The sequence below is a fragment of the Manduca sexta genome, chromosome 18, assembly GCF_014839805.1.
Source record: "Manduca sexta isolate Smith_Timp_Sample1 chromosome 18, JHU_Msex_v1.0, whole genome shotgun sequence".
Taxonomy (NCBI): Eukaryota; Metazoa; Arthropoda; class Insecta; order Lepidoptera; family Sphingidae; genus Manduca; species Manduca sexta.
The window spans coordinates 9,760,147-9,772,551 of NC_051132.1; the positions used below are offsets into that span (position 1 = coordinate 9,760,147).

Consider the following 12,405-nt stretch of genomic DNA (forward strand, 5'->3'; position numbering starts at 1 on the left):
GGTTTTAAATCATAAACCATACTTTCTCGGGTTTGACATAATTATAGATGATTTTACAATGGACAATACCATTAAGATGATACGAATTGATCTACATGGTAAATAATCACAGATATTTTTTTCTCTTTAGAATTAAATTCACATATTCTTATACTCGAATGTAACAATATATCGAATGTTCATTTATTGATAGGTACAGAACATCACTATTACTGTATTTTTCGCTGAGAGAATCAAGTTTGACGTAAGAGCCTACAAAATTTTCGAGTGCACTTGGAATAAACTGAAACATACAAATATCTTCATGTAACATGTTCTCATTGAATTCTATAAACACTCAAAATCAGGTAATTTTGTTTTTAAATATAAATTTTGATAAACAAGGTACAAATTATTTGCAAATACTAATTTCGTCATGCATCATAACCTTTTGTCATTGCAGATTTTAGTTAGTTTTAGTCAAATATCGAGCCGCTACTCGAGTGTATTCAAACAAAGAAGGCAGAATGATGTTAAAAATAAAAATGTGAGTGGTAAAGAGAGTTCCAGCGCGGCATACGATGTGACGATCTGCCGTGAAAGTTTCCAAGAGTGTTTGAAGAATTTAGATAAAAATGCTTTAGCAGAAATGCGCTCGGTGGACGTCCGGTCGGTTGTTTCGTTGGCCGGTCTGTCCAGAAGGCCGCTCAGTCAATTGGGCGGCTTGTCTTCATGTAGGAAAATATCATACGTGTCTTCCGACTCTTTCGAGAAGAACAAGAATGGTTGGTCGGAACAGCCGACGATGACTGTCGACCTGCGCGGAAAGAACACCAGGTAACAACACTTTCCTTATTTGAATTTTCTAGTATACCTTTATACAAGTTCTATATCATACTCAAATAAGTAAAATGAAAATGTAAACAGTATGTACCTTATGTACTGGACATATTATACATACTAAATATACTGGTTATATCTGAAAAGTGGAAATTATTATATATTGATAAACATTGTAGACTTGGATATAATATTATAGTCAATCTATAATTATGTCTCTTAATATTATTTGCTACTGATTATATATAAATATAGTACAAATTTATACTCATTTCCACCCACACCAAAATGTCAATTTTGAATAATAATACATAATTTACCCCCCATACCATATTTATCAAAAACTTGGCAACAATAACAGTGTTTGTATTTGTTAATTGGAGTTCATTCAAACAGTGTAATAGACCTTTACATGAAACTATACACATGATGGAAATGTAAACAAATATTTATTCTTTAATATATGTATATTGGATGTCCACCCATGAGGTGTACAGATGACCTCATAAAAGTTGCAGGAGGTTGCTGGATGCGGGCCTCTTCCAATTTGGCAATCTGGAAATCTTTGGGGATGGCCCGTGTTCAGTAGTGGACATCCTGTGGCTGATGATAATGATGATCTATTCTTTTTTGACACCTGTATACCGTAAAGAATCACAAAAATCTGTCTTGTGTATTTATTTAAAACATGGAAAACTTAGGGCTAATAACACAGGTCTATAAACTTTATTTAATACTAGGTAATTTCGGGGTCTTAAATCTGAATATTTTTAATTTTTCCCTATAGATATAGGGAACAAAAGAAAAACTTTTTTTGCCTTTTATAAAAATTCTTTTATAAAAATAAAAAAAAAATATATCAAACCTATTGGCACCTACATTATTATCATTAAGAATAAATCGATTTAAAAAATAATCAGCTAAAAACAGTTTAAAATTTCTTTAGCTAATTACTGAAACTTATTTTATTTTGCGTGTTTATCTGACTAACTGTCCCTCTTTAACATCTAATAATAGTTGGCAATCATTTTAACATTTCATAGTCCCTGATAATGCTTTTCCAATATTTAAATATCCTAGTGAAATCTCTCACTTTGTACTCCAAATAAAATCCAAGATTTCCTGGGAAGCAGTCAAGGAGATTGCGCAAAATGGATTATGAGAACATATTGCAACCCAATTTTTAAAAAAATCCTCGCATTTTTTACTATTTCAATACAGAGTGAATTTTTATGGTTGCCCAGAAAATTTTGGACTATTTTTACGAGAGAAAACCAAGCTTATTTTTCTTCATGTTATCATTATTTAAGAAATTTTAGATATGTAGAGCTTGGTGAGGGACTGAAGGCTTATCCTGATTTGAAGTAGTATATCCAAATACAAATTTAGTGATGTTGCTGCATTATACTTTTTTATAAATTTGCCACAAATGTAATGAAAATGCTAAGGGAAATTTTATAACTTTTGCAAAATTTAGCCACATTAAAATGTTAATAACTCACTTACCAACTAAACTAATTTTTCGGATTCTATCGCGGTTTTTTGTTTTTTATTTTTCTCCCGACGTTTCAAAGACTTTGCAGCCTTCATGGTCACGGGGGGGACTGAGGTGTTGTTCATCCGCAAAGTCAAAGTTACAATATCTACCTACATTTTACAATTATACAACTTTTTAAATTTTTAGCTGTTGGTGGTCCGATCTACGCAGAATGAGCTCACAGTGTCTTGAAGTCTGGCAGCCGGTCTTTTGGGTTCCGATTTAATTAAATGTAGAACTGGATCCCAGGCTTGTGCAAGCTTCCAACCATCTTCCCTATTGAAATTAGGATGTTTTTAATTTCAATAGCCTCGCGAATCATCCTGGGCAAGAATCGGTGTTCTTTGGCGAGGATTTGTGGCTTGTCTAGTCGCAGATAATGATTGGCGCCTCCTTCAGAGTGTTCAGCGACTGCAGACTTCGTCGAGCGTCGGTGTTTCACGTCAGCTATATGTTCTTTTACGCGGGTCCCTATATTTCTTTTTGTTTGTCCGATATAAGAGAGGCCACAGTTGCAATCTATTTTGTATACTCCCGGTTCTTGTAGAGGTATATGACACTTGACAGGTGGTAAAAATGACTAATCTTCTTAGGCGGCTTAAAATAAGTTTTTATGGAAGCACGCTTCAGGATGTAGCCAATCTTGTCGGTGACTCCTCTTACATATGGTAATACAACCGGAACACGTTCAACTGTGGCTGGTTTCACTCGGTTTCTGTGACGGCGGCGTGGAATTTGGAGCTTGTTGTCTCGCAGCACTTGCTTGACATGTTGCAGCTCAGCGGCCAGGTGTTTCTCGTCACAGATTCCTTGTGCTCTCTGAAACAAAGATTTGCCCACGGTAGCTAACTGTTTTGGATGGTGATGAGATTCACCGTTCAGATATTTATCAGTATGGGTCTGTTTCCGATGCACAGTATGACTTAAGGTCTGATTAGGATTACGGATGATTAAAACATCTAAGAAAGCAAGAGATTTATTCTGTTCTAACTCCATAGTAAATTGGATTTTATTGTTGATGGAGTTGAGGTGATTTAAAAATGCAGTTACTTTATCAGATGGTAAAATTGTGAAAGTATCGTCTACGTACCGTTTATAAAACCTTGGAGTGACCGGGGCTGTACTCAGGGCTGTCTCCTCGAAGTCTTCCATAAATATATCGGCGACTACCGGAGATACAGGGGAGCCCATCGCTACCCCCTCAACTTGTACATAGAACTGATTATTCCACAACATATAGCCAGATGTAAGGCAATGTTGGAGTAGTTCTGCATATTCTACAGGAATGTTATTCTCTGCCAACTTCTTAGATACAATTCTGATGCAATCTTGTACTGGTAAGCTCGTAAAGAGAGACTGGACATCAAAACTGACCATAGTTTCATTGTCAGCTAATTTTAGGTCTTTAATATCGCTGACAAATTGGTATGAATCCTTCACAGACGAAAGGCTTAAATTTTGCTGTTACACCACGAAGGATACCGTATGAAGACATTATTTGCAATGTTGAGAATAGTCTCTTCAAAAATAACTTAAAACACGAAGATTCGGAGGCGATACGCCAGGACATTTCGTCAATTTTGCGTCAAAAGAAAGTGCCGAAACCAAATCTTCCAAAACACGAATATATCGCTTTAAAGAACTTGCGATCGATGAAGGACCTTACCATTCTCCGTGCAGATAAAGGAAATGCGACAGTAGTAATGGATACGTCAGACTACAATAATAAAATGGAACAACTTTTATCGGATGTAAGTACCTATAAAATAGTCAAAACAGACCCTACTACCAAAGTATTAAAGGCTACTAGCTCTTTAATAAAAGATTACTCCGATAAGTTAAATCTTGACGTAAACTTACTCGTTCCTTCGTGTGCAAAACCGCCTAAACTGTATGGGTTACCGAAAATACACAAATTAAATGCTCCGCTACGTCCCATTGTGAGTCAGATCGACACACCAACCTACAGATTGGCTCAGCACGTAGCAAAAGTGCTTTCACCACTTAGAGGAAACACTAGAGCGTCTGTGAAGGATTCATACCAATTTGTCAGCGATATTAAAGACCTAAAATTAGCTGACAATGAAACTATGGTCAGTTTTGATGTCCAGTCTCTCTTTACGAGCTTACCAGTACAAGATTGCATCAGAATTGTATCTAAGAAGTTGGCAGAGAATAACATTCCTGTAGAATATGCAGAACTACTCCAACATTGCCTTACATCTGGCTATATGTTGTGGAATAATCAGTTCTATGTACAAGTTGAGGGGGTAGCGATGGGCTCCCCTGTATCTCCGGTAGTCGCCGATATATTTATGGAAGACTTCGAGGAGACAGCCCTGAGTACAGCCCCGGTCACTCCAAGGTTTTATAAACGGTACGTAGACGATACTTTCACAATTTTACCATCTGATAAAGTAACTGCATTTTTAAATCACCTCAACTCCATCAACAATAAAATCCAATTTACTATGGAGTTAGAACAGAATAAATCTCTTGCTTTCTTAGATGTTTTAATCATCCGTAATCCTAATCAGACCTTAAGTCATACTGTGCATCGGAAACAGACCCATACTGATAAATATCTGAACGGTGAATCTCATCACCATCCAAAACAGTTAGCTACCGTGGGCAAATCTTTGTTTCAGAGAGCACAAGGAATCTGTGACGAGAAACACCTGGCCGCTGAGCTGCAACATGTCAAGCAAGTGCTGCGAGACAACAAGCTCCAAATTCCACGCTGCCGTCACAGAAACCGAGTGAAACCAGCCACAGTTGAACGTGTTCCGGTTGTATTACCATATGTAAGAGGAGTCACCGACAAGATTGGCTACATCCTGAAGCGTGCTTCCATAAAAACTTATTTTAAGCCGCCTAAGAAGATTAGTCAATTTTTTACCACCTGTCAAGTGTCATATACCTCTACAAGAACCGGGAGTATACAAAATAGATTGCAACTGTGGCCTCTTATATCGGACAAACAAAAAGAAATATAGGGACCCGCGTAAAAGAACATATAGCTGACGTGAAACACCGACGCTCGACGAAGTCTGCAGTCGCTGAACACTCTGAAGGAGGCGCCAATCATTATCTGCGACTAGACAAGCCACAAATCCTCGCCAAAGAACACCGATTCTTGCCCAGGATGATTCGCGAGGCTATTGAAATTAAAAACATCCTAATTTCAATAGGGAAGATGGTTGGAAGCTTGCACAAGCCTGGGATCCAGTTCTACATTTAATTAAATCGGAACCCAAAAGACCGGCTGCCAGACTTCAAGACACTGTGAGCTCATTCTGCGTAGATCGGACCACCAACAGCTAAAAATTTAAAAAGTTGTATAATTGTAAAATGTAGGTAGATATTGTAACTTTGACTTTGCGGATGAACAACACCCTCAGTCCCCCCCCGTGACCATGAAGGCTGCAAAGTCTTCGAAACGTCGGGGAGAACAAAAACAAAAAACCGCGATAGAATCCGAAAAATTAGTTTAATTTCAATGTCTAACATTCGCGTAAATATAAGAAATCATCACTTACCAACTCTCAAAATATGTTAATTTTATAATGTTAAAGTGCTAAGTACCATTTATAATGGCATCAATTGATATTATAAAATATAATTTTATAACTACCTACCCTAAAATGAAGTATCAAAATTATAAATTTTATTATAGCAACTCAGTAATTTAATAAGTACTTGTTACAATTTGTAAAAGAACTTATGCAATAGAATTTATTCTGTATTTTTCTTTTAAAAGGATCATAAAATCTATAAAAAGCATTAATATATATAGACAACTGTACCCACTCACTCACTCATATAATTATATTAAGAAAAGTAATAATTTACGTTATAGAACGCTAATAACAAGAAACGTAACAACTAAATTATGAATGGGTAGATATTTATTAACATATCTAGATAGATATTTATTAAAAAAAAAAAAATATATGGGCAGTGAACACAACAGGGTTTGTAGTTCAGATACTAATATGAAAATTGCTGTCGTAACTATTCAGCTACAATAGGGGACCGGACTCATTATTGTTCTTTATTATTATGAAATATTTACGTTATATAAATTATAACAAAGAAAGAATTATTTAAATCCGGTAAAAAATCAAGTTATAAGTCTTTCAATTTCGGTAGAAGGGGTAAGTAATAAGAAACAGAAATGAGGCGCAATACCCACGTGTGACGTCATAGAGCATTACGACGCGTGCGAAAGAAAGAGATGAAGCGATATCCCCACTTCGCACCCACTTCGGCACATAGTAATATTTGAAATATGAATTACTGGCTCATTTTTTAACCATTACATATAGAATAATGTACAAAATCAAACACAGGCCGGTCCCCTATTGCCATCCCCACTGTGCTTGATCTAATCAGATTACATTGTGCACAGATTCAGCTTATCAGACAACTTCCTAGGTGCCCTGTCACGCAGCTTGCAGCAAAAAACATTCAACTATAACATACAAGTCCGAGGGTTCAAAACAGAACGAAGTGTCCATGCAGACCTCAAACGAAATCCAAACCTTATAAACAGACTACGTAAGTTCTTCGGTCAGTATTTGCGTTTAGGTTTTATGTTCCTTTTATTTGTTTTTTTTTTTGTTTTTACAGCATTCAAAGAAGGTTTATGAGGCTTATTGTTTTAATTTAGTATTTTCATATAATGAGGCTGGATATGGCATTGTTGCTAAATTAGTATATTTCTATATTTGCTTGATGCTTCTGTTAAAATGATTGCCTGCAAAAATAGATTTAAGAAGAAACTACAGTAGAAGTTTTTATGGAAATAAAAATATGAATAAAATGTACACCTGATGGCATCCATTTATTGTGTAAACACCTCCAATACACAAGAATATAAGGTGTATTGCAGACTTTGGAATAAAGGAAAGGGCAAATCTGCAGCATAGTATTAGCTTATGTTTATACAACTAGCACATCCAAATGTGGACAAAACAAATGTTTACTTTAGGCTGCTGTGAAATAATGGTATCTTACAATTTATGCTGGCCTGTTCACACTGACTCATGGCTTTTGTGTAGCTCCACTACATATTATATAAGGTTATTTACTTGACCTTTTATACAATGCGATAATCACAAGTATGTTTTATTGTTTATAAGACAGAGAGAAATAATTTGTATGTCCTTATTGCCCATAGTAATATGTAAAGCTGGATATTATATAAAGGCTTGTGAAATTCAATAAAATTTCCTTCCACAGGGCTGAACACAGCAGAGACTCCAGATAAACAGTCAGTAAATCTAGGGCCAGATGTTGCGCCGCGGCTAGAAAAATTGCTGAGCGATGACGCTTCGCATCTCACGCATCAGCAGAAGGATAAGATCAAGATTGCGTTTGCTGAGGGTTATTTGGCAGGTAAGAGTAGATTATAATTTATTTTTTTAGCGTAACTGCTACGAACTTGCAACTGGTTACCTTGCTGACGGCATAAAAAATTGATGAAGGAAGTGAATTTCCTAGGATGGATGTAGGTGAAAAATAGGTGAAATGTTCATGGTCCCTTTTAGGCTTCAATGTGTTAAGCAACCAAGAGTTGTACATAACTCATTGCACTGCGTGTCTCGGCTCGTTACAAATGTCCTCCATGCATAGGTGTGCATTCAATTTCAACAAAAATTGCCCTCTGGAAGGACTATACGACAGTAGTCAACAAAGTTATAGGGGATTCCATTTTCAATTAAGAGAAACTTGGCCATCCTTTCCGTAAGATTCTCAGGTCGGGGGCTCGGTCGACTTAGCATAGTTGCAGTAAAGGAAAACATCAATATAAAATGAATTAATCTAATCTCTAATGAGGCTGAAAGAAACTACAACAAAACATCACTTGTTGCAGGCTCGCACCCAGACAACTTGCGCGACAAGAAGCCATATAAGTACCTGAGGCTAGTGCAGCAGTTGCTGACCATTGTCCTATTCCTCGCCATCTTCGTGAGCCTAATGGCCTCAGTCAGCGGCACAGTTTTCCGGTAACTATAAACATAGTGATATCTCTCGCCAACATATACTTATTTGTAAAAAAAAAAAACAAAATTTATGACACACAGTATATTTCTGTAAAGTATGGGTCATCTTTTAAGACTACAATTCCACTGATCATATAACTTAATAATAATAATAATATCAGCCCTGTATTATATACTTGCCCACTGCTGAGCACGGGCCTCCTCTACTACTCAGAGGTACCTTAGTTCACCATGCTGGCCTAGTGCGGATTAGGTAGACTTTCACACACCTTCGAAAGTCCTATAGAGAACTTCTCAGATGTGCAGGTTTCCTCACGATGTTTTCCTTCACCGTTAAAGCAAACGATAAATTCACAAAGATCATATAGCTTATTGCATTAATTCAGTAAAAACTGTGTGGTATACCTTTTATTGATATACACAACACACCCACACCATCACGCATTTTATCCCCGAATGGGCATGCAGAGGCGCAACCATGGCACCCATTTTCGCCAAGTGTGTTCCGTCCAATGATGTGATAGGGGCGAGCCTATCGCCATATCGGGCACAAATTCCGGGCTGATACTGAGCAGAAAAACCCAAGTATCACTTTGCCCGACCCGGGATTCGAACCCAGGACCTCAGAGCGCTGCCGTACCGCGCATGCAGTACAACTACGCCACCGAGGCACCTATTATTGATAGCTTTCACAAAATAAGAAAGACCAGTACAACACTCAAATACTGAAATCCAATAAATCTTAGCTACTCAATTTATTTCTGATAAGTTCTTGTAGTACCCTATAATCAGTGAAATAAACATACGCAGGATCCAGCTCGGTAATCAAGTGGAGGTGGATCCTGAGGATATTTCTGTGACCTTCGACGATGTCAAGGGTGCCGATGAAGCCAAGCAGGAGCTTCAGGATGTCGTGAGTAATTTGAGAACTAAGATTATTTATTAACCCCCATATTCATAGACGTTTTTTATTAAGGGTGGAGTACAGCTGTGATAACAAGCCTGTTCCTCAGTTCTGATGGCATGGCAGCCTTTGTAGTAGGCAGAAAAACGTCTATGAATACAGGGGTAAACTTGTGACTACTAAGGGGCCTTTTAAGTTCAAGTAAGTCAAACTATAATATTTGATATTTGAAACTTTTTTTGCACTTATAATTATTAGTGTGAATTAGCAACTTAAAATTTATGTATTGACATTGTTCAGGTGGAGTTCCTAAAGAACCCTGAGAAGTTTTCGTCACTGGGCGGCAAGTTGCCCAAAGGAGTGCTGCTGGTGGGTCCGCCGGGCACGGGCAAGACGCTGCTGGCGCGCGCGGTGGCGGGCGAGGCGCGCGTGCCGTTCTTCCACGCCGCCGGGCCCGAGTTCGACGAGGTGCTCGTCGGCCAGGGCGCGCGCCGCGTGCGGGACCTATTCAGTCGGTGATCTCACTTATGTACACACTTTACTCGAATGCAAGCACACAACTCGAATGCACGGACACAACTCGAATGCACACACATACACGCACGCACGAATGCACGCACAATACGTACACACACATATACCGGCCACGCCGCTTAGCCGAAAATCATTATTTTCGTATCTTTTTGCTTTGATAAATTAGTTTAGAGTCAAGAGTTTAGAATTTGTGGTCGATATGGCGACAAGCTCGCCTTCATTCGATTATGAGTAGCACACACAAAGCGGAAAGTAGGTGCCATGGTTGCACCTCTACTTATCCGAGGATTAGCCGTGATGTGTGTTTGTTTATTTTGTAATTATTACCATGTTGCGTCAAATCTCGTTTCACTTATTACAGAAGCGGCTAAAGAACGGGCCCCGTGCGTGATCTTCATCGACGAGATAGACTCAGTCGGCGCCAAGAGAACCAACAGCGTATTACATCCATACGCGAATCAGGTAATATTTTTGAAATTTGTATAATTCATTTTTCTATGCGAATATGTTATGGTATAAAACATATCTTATTATCTTTGGTATATACAAAACAAGAAACATTAATATTTTTTTAAACATTACTAAGATACTTATAGACTGTAATGTCCCATTTGCCAAGAAATGCGAATCATGCAGTTTTCTAAGATTTATTCATTTCTCGATACACGTATTAAGTAATATTGGTATTTTTTTTCCGCAGACAATAAACCAGCTGCTATCGGAGATGGATGGTTTCCATCAGAACGAGGGTGTGATCGTGTTGGGCGCCACCAACCGCCGCGATGACCTCGACCAGGCCTTGCTGCGACCAGGCCGGTTTGATGTCGAGGTAATGAGGACAAAAAAAAATACATATCGCTAGTAGTAGATTTGGATGACTATATTATTGTAGTGGTGTCAATGATCATATTATTCGAAATAAATTAAAGTTGCAGATATTCAGTCTTACTTATAAAAATTCGTAAAGCCATGATTAGTTAAAACACAAATTTATTACATCAGCTACAAGTCAAAACCCGCCATGTTGACTCTCAATAAGGTTTAAACTAGGAACCGGTGATGTTTTTGACAGCTATTTAAGCAATTCTTAACCACCTCTTAATGCTAAAACATGTTTATAAGTAAGACTGTAGGAGTTTGAAAAGTCTCAAATACTCTACCTACCTTGCAGCGCTAGCCCCAAACTTCTTTAATATTGACGAAAATTGTATCTTTATCAATTCATTTACTACTTTAGTAATGATACTCTATCCCTCATAGGGGGGGACGATAGTGGTAGCATAGGCTGTGAGAGCGTGTTGTGTAGTGGCATGCGTGTTGTAGGTGTCGGTGCCGACGCCGGACTACTGGGGCCGGCGCGAGATCCTGCAGCTGTACCTGGCGCGCGTGCGCGCGGCGCTGGACGTGGACGCGGACGCTCGCGCGACACACCACCGGCTTCACCGGCGCCGACCTCGAGAACATGGTCAACCAGGCCGCGCTCAGGTACCCTATCCTACCAATGTTATAAACGCGAAAGTTCGTGAAGTTGGATGTATGTATGTTTGTTCTTCTTTCACGAATAAACTATTGAACGGATTTGGATGAAACTTTACAGTAATATTGATTATACATCAGAATAATACATAGGCTACAATTTATAATAATTTTGTCTAATTTGATCATAATATAACGATACATATCAAGTAAGTAAGAATAAAAATTATCCTGAAAACACCTTCACGCGGCCGAAGCCGCGAGCAAAACTATTTATTTATAAAGGCAAACAAACTGTCTACCTAAATTATGTTAAGTGGTCCCCAAACATCAGCAATGCCGCGGGCACAGCCAATCCAGTGCCTAACGCTGCAGATTTCCTTTAAATCTCATTGGAAGAATGACATCATAGCACTGAGAATATACCGTAAAGGAGGAAGAACATTATTTGGCTAATATGACAACTGTCAAGTAACATCTTATATCGCTGGGTTGGCATGTAGAACTTTATGTTCTCTTATGGGAAATGCTTCTTAGTGCTAGTTCATACCATGGACAGTAATGTCGATCACTACACCGCATTGTACCTACCACTATAAAAATTAATTTACTAAATTATAGAATTGCAACAACCACACACACAACTAACACTACATCTAACCGCAGTAACCGCAATATTATTTAATTATGTTACAGAGCGGCAATAGACGGCGCTAAAACGGTAACAATGAAGTACCTGGAAGACGCGCGGGACAAGGTGCTGATGGGTCCGGAGCGGAGGTCGCGCTTGCCCGACGAAGAGGCCAATACCATCACCGCTTACCACGAAGGAGGGCATGCGATCGTCGCCTATTACACTAAGGTAAGGGGAGACTGGGGTGTTTGGACTGAGTTTTTAGTGATAGTTTAAAATTGACAAGAGGATTAGAGACTTGGTTGGCTTTTCGGAGACGTTGTTTTCGTTAGTAAGTAATATTTATGCTTATAGTGATAGTTGAAGATTGACGAGAAGCTTCATTAAGACACATTGGTGTTTATGAAATGTTAAATGCTTTAGAAAATATTTTATATTTCACAGGACGCCCATCCACTACACAAAGTGACAATTATCCCACGCGGCTCATCAT

At 38.4% G+C, this 12,405-nt stretch overlaps 1 pseudogene; it reads left to right on the forward strand.

Annotated features, from left to right (window-relative positions):
• The first annotated feature begins 224 nt into the window (after window positions 1-224).
• On the forward strand, window positions 225-12,404 carry LOC119189656 (annotated as a pseudogene).
• The last annotated feature ends 1 nt before the right edge of the window (window position 12,405 follows it).